Genomic DNA, 14780 nt, shown 5'->3' with positions numbered 1-14780 from the left:
GTATGACTAGGATTTACGCACGTTAGTGGGAAATTGACCTGTCTCTCATTAGAACTAGTCTATCTGGACAGCTCTGCAAGTCGAAGTGTCATTAATGATCTTAGTGTTGAAAAGGAGTCCTGTAACTTTCAAAGAAAAAGAAAAACTTTTTGAAAGTTCTGAGTTTTATTTTCGGCCTGTAGAATCCTGGTTGAGCTCTTACCCTGATAGTTCTGAACTACAATTCTGAACTGAAGTAATGAAAAGTTCTTACTGTTTATTATTATGGAAAAGTGCATCCATAAAAGCAGGGTGATATGTTGTGGTGGGATGGCCCACATTGGGGTGGGTAAACCTTTATAGAAAGAGTTACGAAAGCACATTTTTAAAGTGTATTCATTGTATGAATCCAAGAGTTAGTTTTTTGAAAAGATAAACAAAATAGACAAGCCTTTAAGTAGGCTCATTAAGAAAAGAAGAGAGAGGAGCCAAATAAACACAATCAGAAATGAAAGAGGAGAGATTACAACTGATACCACAGAAATAGAAGGGATTGTAAGAAATTGCTATGAAGAACTGTATGCCAAGAAATTTGAAAACATAGGTGAAATGGACAAATTTCTAGAAAAATATAATCTTCCAAAACTCAATAAAAAAGAAGCAGAAAACCTGAACAGGCCAATAAGAGCAGATGAAATTGAAGAAGTAATCAAAAAACTCCCATCACACAAAAGCCCTGGACCAGATGGTTTCACAAGAGAATTCCACAAAGCTTTTAAGGAAGAGCTAACCCCTATTCTTCACAGACTATTCAAAAAAATCCAAAAGGAGGGAAAACTCCCAAACTCTTTTTATGAAATAAGCATCATCCTAATTCCAAAACCAGATAGAGACACAACAAAGAAAGAAAACTTCAGGCCAATATCGCTGATGAACATAGACACTAAAATCCTCAATAAAATATTGGCAAATCGCATCCAACAATACATCAAAAAGATCATACACCACGACCAAGTGGGATTCATCCCAGGGATGCAAAGATGGTTCAATATCCCTAAATCAGTAAATGTAATACATCACATAAACAAAAGCAAAGACAAAAACCACACAATCATATCAATAGATGCGGGAAAAGCTTTTGATAAGGTACAACACCCATTTATGATAAAGGTACTCAGAAAAATGGGAATAGAGGGAGCATTCCTCAATATAATAAAGGCCATATATGAAAGACCTGCAGCCAACATCATACTCAATGGGCAAAAACTAAAAGCTTCTCCACTAAGATCAGGAAAAAGACAAGGTTGCCCACTTTCACTTCTATTCAATATAGTATTGGAAGTNAACTCAGAAATAAACCTAACTCTCTATAGTCAATCAATATATGAAAAAGGGGGCAGTAACATAAAATGGGGTAAAGATAGCCTCTTCAACAAATGATGTTGGGAGAACTGGACAGCTACATGCAGAAAAATGAAACTCGAGCACCAACTTACACCATACACTAAAATTAATTCAAGGTGGATAAAAGACTTAAATATAAGCCATGACACCATTAAAGTCCTAGAGGAGAACATTGGCAGGAAAATCTCAGATATTTCATGCAGCAACATTTTTACTGATATGTCCCCTAAAGCAAGGAATATAAAGGAAAGAATAAACAAATGGGATCTCATCAACATTAAAAGCTTCTGCACGGCTAAAGAAAACAGCATTAAAATAAAAAGACAACCAACTGTATGGGAAAACATATTTGCCAATGATACCTCAGACAAAGGTTTAATCTCCAAAATATACAAAGAACTCATAGGACTTCACTCTGAGAAGACAACTAACCCAATTAAAAAATGGGGAAAGGACTTGAACAGACACTTCACCAAGGAGGACATACAGAGGATCCAGAGACACACGAAGAGATGCTCAATATTGCTTGCTATCAGAGAGATGCAAATTAAAACCACAATGAGATACCACTTTACACTGGTGAGAATGGCTATCATAAACAAAGCAATAAACAACAAATGTTGGAGAGGGTATGGGGAAAAGGGGACTCTGGTCCACTGTTGGTGGGACTGTAGACTGGTATAACCATTATGGAAAACAGTATGGAATTTTCTCAGAAAACTAAAATTGGACCTGCCCTTTGACCCAGCAATTCCACTGCTAGGATTGTATCCTAAGAACCCTAAAACACCAATCCCAAAGAACGTATGTACCCCAATGTTCATAGCACAATTTACAATAGCCAAGAGTTGGAAGCAACCTAGGTGCCCGTCAGTAAATGAATGGATCAAGAAACTATGGTACATATACACAGTGGAATTCTATGCAGCAGAAAGAAAGAAGGAGCTCCTACCTTTTGCAACAGCATGGATGGAACTGGAAAGCATTATGCTGAGTGAAATAAGCCAGGTGTTGAAGGACAAATACCATATGATCTCACCTTCAACAGGAAGGTAAACAACAAAACAAACAAGCAAGCAAAATATAACCAAGGACACTGAAATAGAGAACAGGCTGACAGTGACCAGAAGGGAGGGAATTTCAGGGGAAATAGGGGAGGGATTTAGAGGAACATGTATAAAGGATACATGAACAACAACTGAGAAGGGTGGAAATGGGAGGGAGGGGGGAGCAGAAGGGGGTAGGATGGGATGGGAGTAATAGACAAAATACTGTACTTAAAAAATAATTAAATTAAAAAAAATAAAGTGTATTCATTGTAAAAGGATACATACTTCCTATTTTAAATTAAAAGCACATTTTAGAATTTGTTCTGATGTAATGTAAAAGAGAATTTTATTTACTCTTTTTATGACCACTGATATTATATGTGATTTTAAAATTGAGTATTTTGGAATGATACGCTAAAATGATGAATTTTCTTCCATCATAGCATAAGACTTCTTTATATGCTCTCTTCAGTTTCAAAAACCAAGTGTTTTAAGACAACTATACACAGGATGACAATTCTGGACCTTTGTTTAACATGTGAAGACCCTAATAGTAAGGATGCTTGTATTAGATAACAGTTCTGTCAAATATGCCTTCAAATGGTCTCTAATTGTTGTACATTCATCTCTGTCCCCTAGTAGACTGCGCAACAATTACACGTTACATAAAGTTGTATATTCTCAGCCATTAATTCAATATTTGGTATTTAACAGGGATTTAATGAATATTTGATTTAATTAATTGTGATATATCAGTACAAATATATAAAAGTTGGTAAAGGGCACCATATATTGATTAAAATAGCATCATTTTATTTTATTTTAATTGTTGTTCAAGTACAGTTTTCTGTCTTTTACTCCCATCACAGCTTACCCACCCAACCCTACCCACCTCCCTGCCATTTCCACCCCTCGCCCCCTCCAGTATTTGTCCCTGTGTCCTTTATACTTGTTCCTGTAAACCCTTCCCCTTTTCCCCTGAAATTCCCTTGATTAAAATAATATCTTTTAATAAGTAGGCAAGATCAGAAATTTCTTTAAACTATGCACTGAGAGGTGAATTAAAATGAAAATTTGATTGAACCTTTAAAAAGTAATNTTGTTCAAGTACAGTTTCCTGTCTTTTACTCCCATCACAGCTTACCCACCCAACCCTACCCAACTCCCTGCCATTTCCACCCCTCGCCCCCTCCAGTATTTGTCCCTGTGTCCTTTATACTTGTTCCTGTAAACCCTTCCCCTTTTCCCCTGAAATTCCCTTGATTAAAATAATATCTTTTAATAAGTAGGCAAGATCAGAAATTTCTTTAAACTATGCACTGAGAGGTGAATTAAAATGAAAATTTGATCGAACCTTTAAAAAGTAATAATCATACAAGGAGTTTTTATTTAGATAACTTTAAGTATATTTAGATTTGTATATTTTTGGCTCAGTGTATTAGAAATTAGATAAAGAATGGTCAATATGAACTATATCTAGTGTTCTGATAATACTATCAGAGAAGAATTAAAAACGTAGTTAGAAAAACACCACCCTGAAAACAAATGTTTGTGCATAATGATTATGAATCGTGCTGAGTTCCTGGTTTATCTCTTCATCTAGATGTTTAGAGATTAAACAGAAACTGTAAAAGATATCCAGAATCTTTTTTTATTCCAGGGGAACCTATGGAAGTGAAAACTGAGAATACTAATTTCAGTTGGAAGCTGGCCCTCCAAAATTGAGAGCATTCTTTGAGGCTTGAAACTTTTCTTCTAGTTTATGCTGTAATGAATGGAAAGAGCTGTAAATTTTGTTGAAGCTTCTGCTACTTTTTGGAGCAAACTTACACAGATGGACTATTAGGCAGACGGGATTTATCTGGAATTTTCAGTTCTCGCTTGATCCAGTTCTAATAAATACAATTGAAGGTTATTCATGAAGAGTTGATTCTTATAGACTTTTAAGGTTTACTTCTTCATTCTTAAAGCATAAATTTATAAAACCAAGTAAAAATGGTGGGCGAGATTGTATTCTAGGGAACACAACATCTTAATATTTTGTGCATTTTGTTTTACTTTAAGTCCTTGACTAGGTGTTTTTAATATTTTGGAAAAAGTGGATTTCAAAATTTATATAAAGTACATGATACTTTGAATATACTATATGAGTTTTAAATAGTTGCCAAAATATTAATAAACGTAATTAAGAATTCAAAAATATTTTTGTATCTTTGGTTGATTGATGAAAACAGACATTCAGCATTAGGCTTGTGATATGTTCCTAATAAAACAGAAAATAAGACGTGTAAAAGATCTGGGGCAAACAACCTGTTGAACATTTGAGCACTACCAGTGCTTCTAGTTCCTGTGGCATCAGTGTTTACCAGTAGGTTTTAGACTTTTAGCTGCCTGTCAATAGGCATTTTTATCTTTTAAAAATAATAACAGATTCCTGACTTTTCCAGGCAGGAATGTGCTAGCAAAAACACTATGTTTCTCAATCTTCCTTGCAGCTAAAGACGGCCTATTACATGTTAGTAGAAATTATGGGGTGGCTCTGAGGCTCCTTTATAGAAAACCAGATAACTGGCATGTTTTCTTTTCCTCTTTAAATTGTCTCCTTCCTGTTGCCTGGCAACTGGTCCTAATGGTTGTTCTCCAGTAGCCATTCTGGGCCAAAAAAATGACCTTGAAAACCGAGGCCATGTGTGTTATGTCAAGGAAGAGTACAAGGTGAGTCATTCTGGTCAGCTTCACTAAATTTTAACTAGGTTTTTTTCCTGTCTATAGGTCTCTTACCTCTCTTTTCTTAGAACATTTACTTTAGAAAACTTTCAACTGTGGATTTGTTCTCTACCCCATGAGATGTAAATCTTCTCCCAGCCTCTTGTCAGTTTTACCTGAGAATGTTACTCTCAAATCTGGAAGTCATTCCTTTGAAATATAATAATCCAGAAAGATAGTTATCCTATCTCCAAGTCTGTATGGGAGGGTAGGAGACCTAACTAGCTAACTAAAATTAACATACATAGATGATCTGATTATAGTGACCACACCCCCCACACACATACAGCTATGTCCTCTGGTACCTTTTCGCTGATTCACTGCAGCTCCTAAAAATCCTCCTGTCTTTTGTTTCAGCAGATTTTGAGTTCAAGTTCCCCTATTGGAATAATCTTGAATAAAGTCTTCCTTGTCTGTTTGACTGTGTCCAGTGAAATTTTTGTTTGACAGCTTATAACCCCTAATTGTGTCATAGGAGCTAATCTCACAAGTGAATGCTAGTTAATAAATGAAGAAGGAATGATAAATTATGCAACTGCCTTGTTGTGACCCTCAGTTAATAACTATTTAGCCAAAGACCATAAATGGATGACATAGTTATTAAGTGAAAAGTTGTAGGAGAGCAAGAGTATCAGTATGGTGCCAAACTAACATTAGCCAGTCCACTTGAAAACTGTGAAGGAACATGGACAATCACATGTATCATCACATGTATCATCACATAGAAAGACCTAGAAACTGCCAATTTAACTGTATGTTCTCAGTTAGCATTACTAATAATGAACAACCTGACAGTAAATGCCTCCTGATGTGATAAAATATGAAATATGAACCACCGCCTATGAAATTTCCTTGACAAATATGTTTTCCTGAGTCTAACCAGGTCTCTGGACCTAAGTGTAAGCTAAAAGGAAGCCATTATTTAAAAAAAAAAGAAAATACTTCTCTTTCAGGAGGTGGAAAGTCTAATTAAAAGAGCAAACATCTTCCCTGATCGTCACAGTGAGAGTATTGTGGAGCCCCAAAACAGGAAGAGCCTAAATTCTCTGTGTTACTTAAAATTGCAATGTCTGGTCTGCAAAACTGTGGGCTTATTTTTATGTGATATAGAAATGAACTTATATCTTACAAAAGGAGCTATATTTTGATGTTTCTGAAGTTGAAACTGATGTAAACAGAAATTTGGGGGGTCTGATCATAGCTTGTCTAAGCAAAAATCAATAATGCGCTCTGCTACATTGAACAAACCCCACTCCTGTGTTAATTAGGCAAAGTCGCTGAAAGGATGGAGTGAGCAGATAGACTCTGCTTATCCATATTTAAAACAGAACAGTCCAAAAATAGTGCAGGTTTGTATATTAATCATATAATCAAAAAACCTAATTAGCACCACACAAAAATAAAATATAATGAATAATAAATAGCTTCATGTTCTTGAAAACACAAAATTTTAGGAATGTAAAGGAACAAAAAGATCTTTAGTTCAACCTTGTGTTCCCATAAATGTGAAATGTCTATTTCCAGAAAGTGGAGTGACTTTCCCAAGGTTAGATGGTTCATTAGTAGCATAGTTGGGACTAAAGCTCAAGCCTTCATGTGCTTCACAGTGTTCTCTTGCCCTGACCAGGTATAAACAAATAAAGAAGTAAAAAATGTCTGAATGAGTTGAATCCACTCTAGAAGTTCTTTTTGATCTAATAAAAAGGGACCATAATTCAGAAGAATTTCCCTATGGTTTAGATGGCATTTAAAAAAAGAAGATAAAAATAAATTCTTACGTTTCATCATTTCACCAGAATGATACAAGTGTAAGGTTTCCACCCCTTATGGGGAAAGGGTGAGTGCATTAATTGAAGGGGTAGCATCATGAAAAATGTGTCTTCCAAATACTTGGATAAAGAGCTACTCTATTTTGACCAAAAAGAAAATTGGCAATAAATTAACTTTATCAGTTTTTTTAAGAGGAAGTGAATATTTGATGATACATTTTCTACCCCAATCCTCACCTTCTCTGATATTTATTATCTGGGAACAAAATTCTCTGTCAAGCCTTACAGCCTACTATCCAAATCCCTTTAAGGCTCTTCCTTGCCTGTCTTTCCCTCCCCCTAACTCTGTTTTCAATATATGCATTAATAAAAGATTGCTTACATGTTATACTTGTTGTTTTGGAATTGTGAGGAATTTACCATTTGCAATAGTTTATATGGGAATAGATGTTGCAGTAAAAATCAATCATATGTACTGTGGCTTTAGAACTTTCACTGTTTTCCAGACATTTGTATAGCGCCTGGACAGGTCTCTCTGATCATTTGCACTAGCCTTTCCTCACAATAACTTTGTCAATAGTCTTCTATAGATGTCATTATTAATATTAATAAATTAAAATTTCCCATGAGCAAAATATAAAGGTTTCAAGACTTAATCAATGTAGCACAATAAGCTCCTTATTGAAATAAGGAGTGAAAATGCAGGATAAAAGGAAGAAGAAGAAAAAAAGTGAGCATAAACCCATGAGATAGAAACATTCGGGCCCTTCAAAGAAAGAGGAAACAGTCTCAGAAGTGAGCAGCCCTGAGGATGAACCGCTTACAGGAGAATCACCGCCATCCTACAGAGACGGCTCCACAGCCTGGGGTCCAGGGAGCCCCTGGGGAAAACAGCTCTCACTGAAGGCGAGCTCAGTGTCTGACATATGAACAGAATGAGGCTGGGTGCATAATGAAAATATGAGAGGCTTTAAATTAATTATGTTATAAATGTTTAATTTTGGAGCAAGAATAGAAATGAATAAAAATATAGAAATTCTAGAAATTAAAAAATGTAGTCAATAAAATTGAGTGATTGGTTTGAAATATATTAAATATATATCTGGAAGGAATTATTAAACTAGAAAATAAGTCTACGGGTCAACTTTACCCATGTTAAGTGCGGTCTGTGGATCAGTGTGGTTCCGCCAATTGTTACCAAACTTAGAAAAAATTAGTACAGAAATTGATAGTAAGCATTTGGAATATTCTATAGCAGGTTGACAGAATAACCATGTTGTTGATTCTAGTAACAAAAAAATTGGAGCTTGCTTTTTCTCCTAATAATGCATTTTGTTGTATTTTACAAAAGTACCTACACCGATTAAAAAAAACAAAGGTCCTTTACCTCAAATAATTTGAGGAGAACTAGACCACAGCAGACAGAAATAAGGGGTAGAAATTATAAAAGGAAAATTTAGAGGCACAAGGAATTTATAATCTCTGGACCTTAAACTGGTGATATCCAGGGGACCTATGTAATTTATCTTCCAACTTAGATGGAGGGAGGTATTTCTAAATTTTTACGCCACAATTAATGTAAATGAGAACAATTCAAAAGAAAACAGAACCTATGGGCACTTTCCTGATGCCCTGGATGACAGCGGTATAGTCTAAAAGCACTGACATCACCTTAAGAAATAAGGCGAGTGGGAGAAAACGGTCACAGGGAGGCTGAGAGCAGCGGCTCCTTCTCCTTCCCGTTCCATTGTCGTGTAATCCTTGTGTCATTAGCCCAACACCTCCTTTGAAGAACCACACCTAGTATCACTTAAAACTGAGGTTTAAAGAAATAATGTACTATTACAAACAATCTACCACACAGATGCTGCTTTAAATGCGCATAGCTGTGCAATTTACTTTGTAATGGTTTTAACGTACATTCAGTCCGTGATATTAAATAACTATGTACGATTCTGTAGCATTTCCCTTGAATTATTAGGAGCTCTATGGGCAGATCAACTTGGCCAATCCTAGAGTAATAGAGATTTTATTATTTTTATTTTAATTAAATTTATTTGGGTGACTTTGGTTAATAAAATTATTTAGGTTTCAAGTGTGTAGTTCTATGATACAGCATCTGTATGTTGTGCTGTGTGCCCACCCAAAGTCAAGTCTCCTTCTGGCACATTTGTTTCCTCTTTACCCCTTACTACTGCCCTCATCCCCTTCACTCTGGTAACCACTATACTGTTATCCATGTCCATGAGTTTATGTTTATTATAAATAGTTTTAAAAGTTTTGTTGTTATTCTAATACAGTTGTCCCAATTTTTCCCCATGCCCTCCTCCTCCCAGCACACCACCACCTCCTACAGTCAATCCCCACACCGTCGTCCATGTCTGTGGGACACTCATATGTGTTCTTTGACTAGTCCCTTCCCCTTCTTTCACCATTATCACCCTCCCCCCTCTCCACTGATTGCTGTCAGACTGTTCCATGTTTTCATGTCTCTGGTTCTATTTTGCTCATTAGTTCATTTGGTTCATTAGATTTTTCTTATAAGTGAGATCATTTGGTATTTGCCTTTTATCACCTGGATTATTTCATTTAGCATAATATTCTCCAGTTCCATTCATGCTGTTACAAGGGTAGAAGTTCCTTCTTTCTGCTGCGTAGTATCCCATTGTGCAAATGTACCACAGCGTTTTGATCCACTTATCTACTGATAGACACTTAGGCTGTTTCCAGCACTTGGCTACGGTAAATAGCACTGCTATGAACATTGAGGTGCATAAGTTCTTTTGAATTGGTGTTTCATGATTCTTAGGGTGTATTCCCAACAGTAGAACCACTGGGTCAAAAGGTAGTTCCATGTTTAGATTTTTGAGGAAATTCCCTACTGTTTTCTACAGTGGCTGCACCAGTTTTCATTGCCACAAACAGTGCACTAGGGTTCCCTTTTCTCCACATCCTCACCAGCACTTGTTTTTTTGTTGTTTACTAATGATAGCCATTCTGGCAGGTGTGAGATAGTATCTCATTGTGGTTTTAATTTGCATCCCTCTGATGGCTAGTGATGTTGCACATCTTTTCATATGTGTATGGGTCCTCTCTATGTCCTCCTTGGAGAAGTGTCTATTCAGGTCCTTTTGCCCATTTTTTTAATTGGGTTGTTTGTTTGTCTAGTGTTGAGTCATATGAATTCTTTATATATTTTGAAAATCAAACTCTTGTCTGATGCTTCATTGGCAAATATGTTCTCCCATACAGTCAATTCTCTTTTCATTTTGATGATGGTTTCTTTAGCTGTGCAGAAGCTTTTTAGTTTGATATAGTTCCATTTGTTTATTTTTTCTTTATTTCCTTTGCCCAATATTGGCAACAATATTGCTATGCGGATATTTTAATTTTAATTTTAATTTTCCTGCTGCTCGTAAGAGGGATAGAATGTATCTGTTTTGTGATGTATTTTGAGCTATATTCAAACATTCTCACTCTGTTATATTGAGAAAAACACATGGTATTCTAACAGAGGTGAGAAATAGAGATTCATAAAAGACAATGACTTTGAATTTATTGAAGGTATTCCTCTGCATTCGATGTCCAAGCTGCTGGTCACAAAGCGGTTGAGGCTAAAGCTGTGAAACATTGCCAGCAGGAAAGGTTAGACACGGTTTCTTAAGATTAGTCCTTGTTCACTTTGCTTTCCATATTCTATGCTTTCTTTTGCCTGTAATAACATCAGGATGTATCTTCAGAACTTTGAGATATGCAATATTATATTTATCATATGCTTTTATATGTTTTGTGCCATAGGCAGACATTAAGGATTATACTCTTACTACATTAAGTATTATCATTTAAAAAAATCTCAGACTCTAACCACTTTTATGGAAAACTTTTAATCTAGCAAAGTAGAATTTTTTCTGACTGAAAAAGAGTGGTATTACTTGGTAAAATAAACATAATATACAGAAGATTAAAGCAAAAGAGAGATAAGAAGTATTATGTATACATTTTGAGAAAATATGAATTTTTGTTAAGGGTGTTTGCAAAGAGTTTTACAAGCTTTAAGTACAATATTTTAGAATTTAGTTAATTTAAAATTATTGTAATTTACATAAAAGATGTTCTAAATGATTATTCCTTAATATTTTAAGTAGAATATGTAATATATAGGAGCTCAATATTTAGAATTGGAGAGGTCTGGATTTGAATTTATGCAAGTTCTCTCTAAAGCTCAACCTCATCTATCAGATCCCAAAATAACAGAACCAGACTGTGGAGTTGTGTTTAGGATTTTTTTTTTTTTGTAATTAATGTTGTACTAAATGCTTAACATAAGGCCTGGAGCATAGGCAGAACTCAAGAACACATTGTTGTAATTATTACCATTATTATTACTATTATTGTTACACGTATATCATCAAGTCATGCATTCCAAGAGGTTGTTGCTTGTGTAGAAGTCATGGTACAAGGATGTTCTCAGACTTACAGATTGTGAAAAACTATGTCTGCAGTCTTGTTGCTATTTTTCTAAACATTTATGACTTCTAATAATGTCCTCAGTGTTGTAGGGGCTACTGTCCTGGCCAAGAGCTTCATTTTTAGCTTAGTTGCTTTCTTTAACTGTGTAGTGAATATCACGGTCTACTTTCTTCTCTGATCAAGAAATATATGGGTTCTTCCATCTTTCATTTCTGTGTATTCCGTTTAGTACATTTGGAAATGTCAGAGTCAAGAAACTCGGGTAGTTAAATGGCATCAATATAAAGGGAATCAACTCGTCAAAATAAAATGATTTGGTTTTGCTTTGCTTTTGTCTCAGGTGTGAGAAGTTTTCAAAAACTTCAGAAAAAATCTTCAGGTGAAACATATCACAAAAATGCTGAATTTCAGACATGTGACACTGGAGTTAAATGTGAATGTTACCTCTGTGGACAGGGATTAAGACTTTATGCAAAGGGTGAGTTTTGACTGTGGGAATATTTAATGTTAATTTATTAATATTAATATTTTATATTTAATAAGGTAATGTAAATATTATAGTTTAATAGTTTTTTGTGGTAGGGCCAGTTGCTGTCTTATATCTTTTCTATTAGTAGCTGAAATGTGGCAAGGACTTTTTAAATGTTTATATTACTCAATCATAAATTGTTCTTGAGTCAGAATGATCAATTATGATAAATTATAGTCAGTTACATGACTACTTGCCACTAGAGACTGAGGTAAATTGGATTTGTTATTGGAAACTAGAGCCAGAGACTTGGTAAGCCAAACTGCTTTTCACATATTTAAAAAGATGCAATAAGTTTATTTGTTTACTGTATTTTATGGAATGAGTTCTCCACAACTCTCTCTTTCTCCATATACGTGTTTGTTTGCTCATAGAAGGATAAAAATAATCTCAATCTCATGTCCTCATATAAGGATGTCATTAATTTCAATGTGAGTTTGGATGACCTGGAATTTGTTTATTAGTTCAAATCAATGAAGCAGCGCCCCAGAAAACTTGTCATAAAACTAGTACAAACAAGTAAACCTGATACCCCAAACCACTTCCCTTGGAGGACTGGTTCTGAGCTTTACATTTGATTAAAATTTAAAGTAATCCTTCTCTACAATAAAAATTAAATGTGTGTCCAAGTCATCGGAATATTTGTATGTTTGACAAGTTTGTACTTGAGGCTAACTTCCAGTCTCAAATAGTCACAGTGTTTTGTTTTGAGCTGATGGTATTTTAAGTACCTGCAGAAGGATGCTTAAAAAAATTCCTCTCTGCAAAAAATAAATAAATAAATAAGTAAAGATAAATAAAGCCCTGAAAAAAAGAAATATATAACATGAATAAAAAGTAAAAAAAAATTCCTTTCTGCTAAAGGACAAAAGATCTGGTAATGAATTAGCAGATTATCTTTACTGAAATATTAAGATTGGAAAACTGAGTTGGGAGAGCAGAGAGTAGGAAAGTTGTAAATACAGATGGGTCATTTTCAAATACAGACAGTGTGATATACTGCTCTTCAAGGGCATACCCTTTTATCTGAAGGAGAAATGCTTGTTTATTTTTGTCTGCGTTTGTTTTAACAAATGATCTTTGAAAAGGGGTTTTCGTGAAACACCATCAGAAAGTTTTTAGCATCTAAGCAAGATTACATCACTTATTTTGAGACCTTATCATTTGGTCTAGAATTTCTAGAGTTATTCCTGTTGAGGAAGTCAAAATTGTGTAGCCTATGATTTCAAGTGTAAAATGGTTGGTTTTGCAATTTATTGCTTTTTCCCTTAATAGGTTGTTTTCTTGGGAGTGATGTTGGCAGCTATACAATCCATTTAGCATCCTGAGCCAAATAAACTGCCACCTGGATTCTAGAGGATGGGAGGGGTGTGGGGTGAGGACATGCAGTACTCTCTATTTCTGGAAGTTCTTCAGGATGAATATTTTCCCAATATCCTAGAACCAAAAGACTAGTTTTAAGTGAGTTGAGTGAACTTTTCATTTATTACCTTCATCCCTGCCAGAAAATTTTGTCATCCATGTGGGTGACAAAACCTGGATGAGGTAGACTTGGAGCTAAGTTTCAATTTAATTGAAAATTCATTCAAGTCTTGTTAGCTCTAAGAGTGAAGCCATTGACTGACTCTTTTCCTCTGGGTTTACACAAATTTGTAATCCAGATTCTGTGATCCTTCTCTTTCCTAGGTCTAAGCTTTGAGTTTTGTGGATTTCAATGCCATTGCTTTTTATATAATCCTTTGTTATTTCTCAATACTTTTTATAGCAATTATGTTTAATTATTAATTGCTAGATTTCATATCCTATAATTAGGTCTATGTTATTTAACTCACTTTAAATTATTTTTCACTTAAAATAATTTTGAGCCATTTAAAAAGTATTATTAATACAATGTGTTTTTATAGAAAATTTTATGAATCATAATTCTAAAGAAGAAAAAATATCAAAAATATAATACCCAGAGATAAATAATGGTTCAATGTAGTTTAGTAATTTTTCTTTTTTATTGCATACATATACACACCCACATGTGTTTCAGACTAACTAGGGATTGTACTGCATAAACAAGTGCCTTGTATCTGTTACTTCATTTTGTATCATAAATATTTCCCATTTGTTATTATAAATAACATTTATGCATCCCAAAGGCATTAAACATTTTATTATTTCTTGAACACACAATTTTAGGTGCTGCACATAGGCTTTAATTTATGTTTTTTCCTGGAATCTCAGGTGGCATTGAACTAAATCACAGAGCCACAGTGAATTTTCTACAACTTTTCAACTAGTTACCACAGAAACTTGCTGGCTATTTTAAGTTTCTATTCAGGTGCTTTGTAAACCAATTCATACATATTAAAATGTCAAAGATATGCTAAATATGTCAGGGGCATAATTTCGAAGAGAAATTTTATGATTTATAAACTAATACATGCATTATAACTGAATTTATAAATTTGTATATTTTCCATAACTGACTCCTTTTTGATGAAACTCATTCTTTCTAAGACAAATGTTAATTGAGTGCCTGTGCTGTGCCAGGCACTATTCTATGCACTAGAAATAAGTCAGTGAGCAAGTTAAATTCCCTGCCCTCTGGGAACATGTATTCTAGTGAGAAACAGAAAGTAAATAAGTAAAAAACAGGCATAATTATATCAGGCAGACAGACAAAAGGAAAAAAGACTCATGGACATGGACAACAGTGTAGTGATTGCAGGGGGTGAAGGGTATAAGAGGACTAAATGGTAATGGAAAAATACAATAAAAATGTATAAAAGATAAGTTAAGCAAATAGAGAAGACTGACAATGAT

The sequence above is a fragment of the Sturnira hondurensis genome, unplaced genomic scaffold (assembly GCF_014824575.4).
Source record: "Sturnira hondurensis isolate 20B ecotype Veracruz unplaced genomic scaffold, ASM1482457v3 Scaffold0022136, whole genome shotgun sequence".
NCBI classification, from domain to species: domain Eukaryota; kingdom Metazoa; phylum Chordata; class Mammalia; order Chiroptera; family Phyllostomidae; genus Sturnira; species Sturnira hondurensis.
This window is presented reverse-complemented; position numbering follows the sequence as displayed.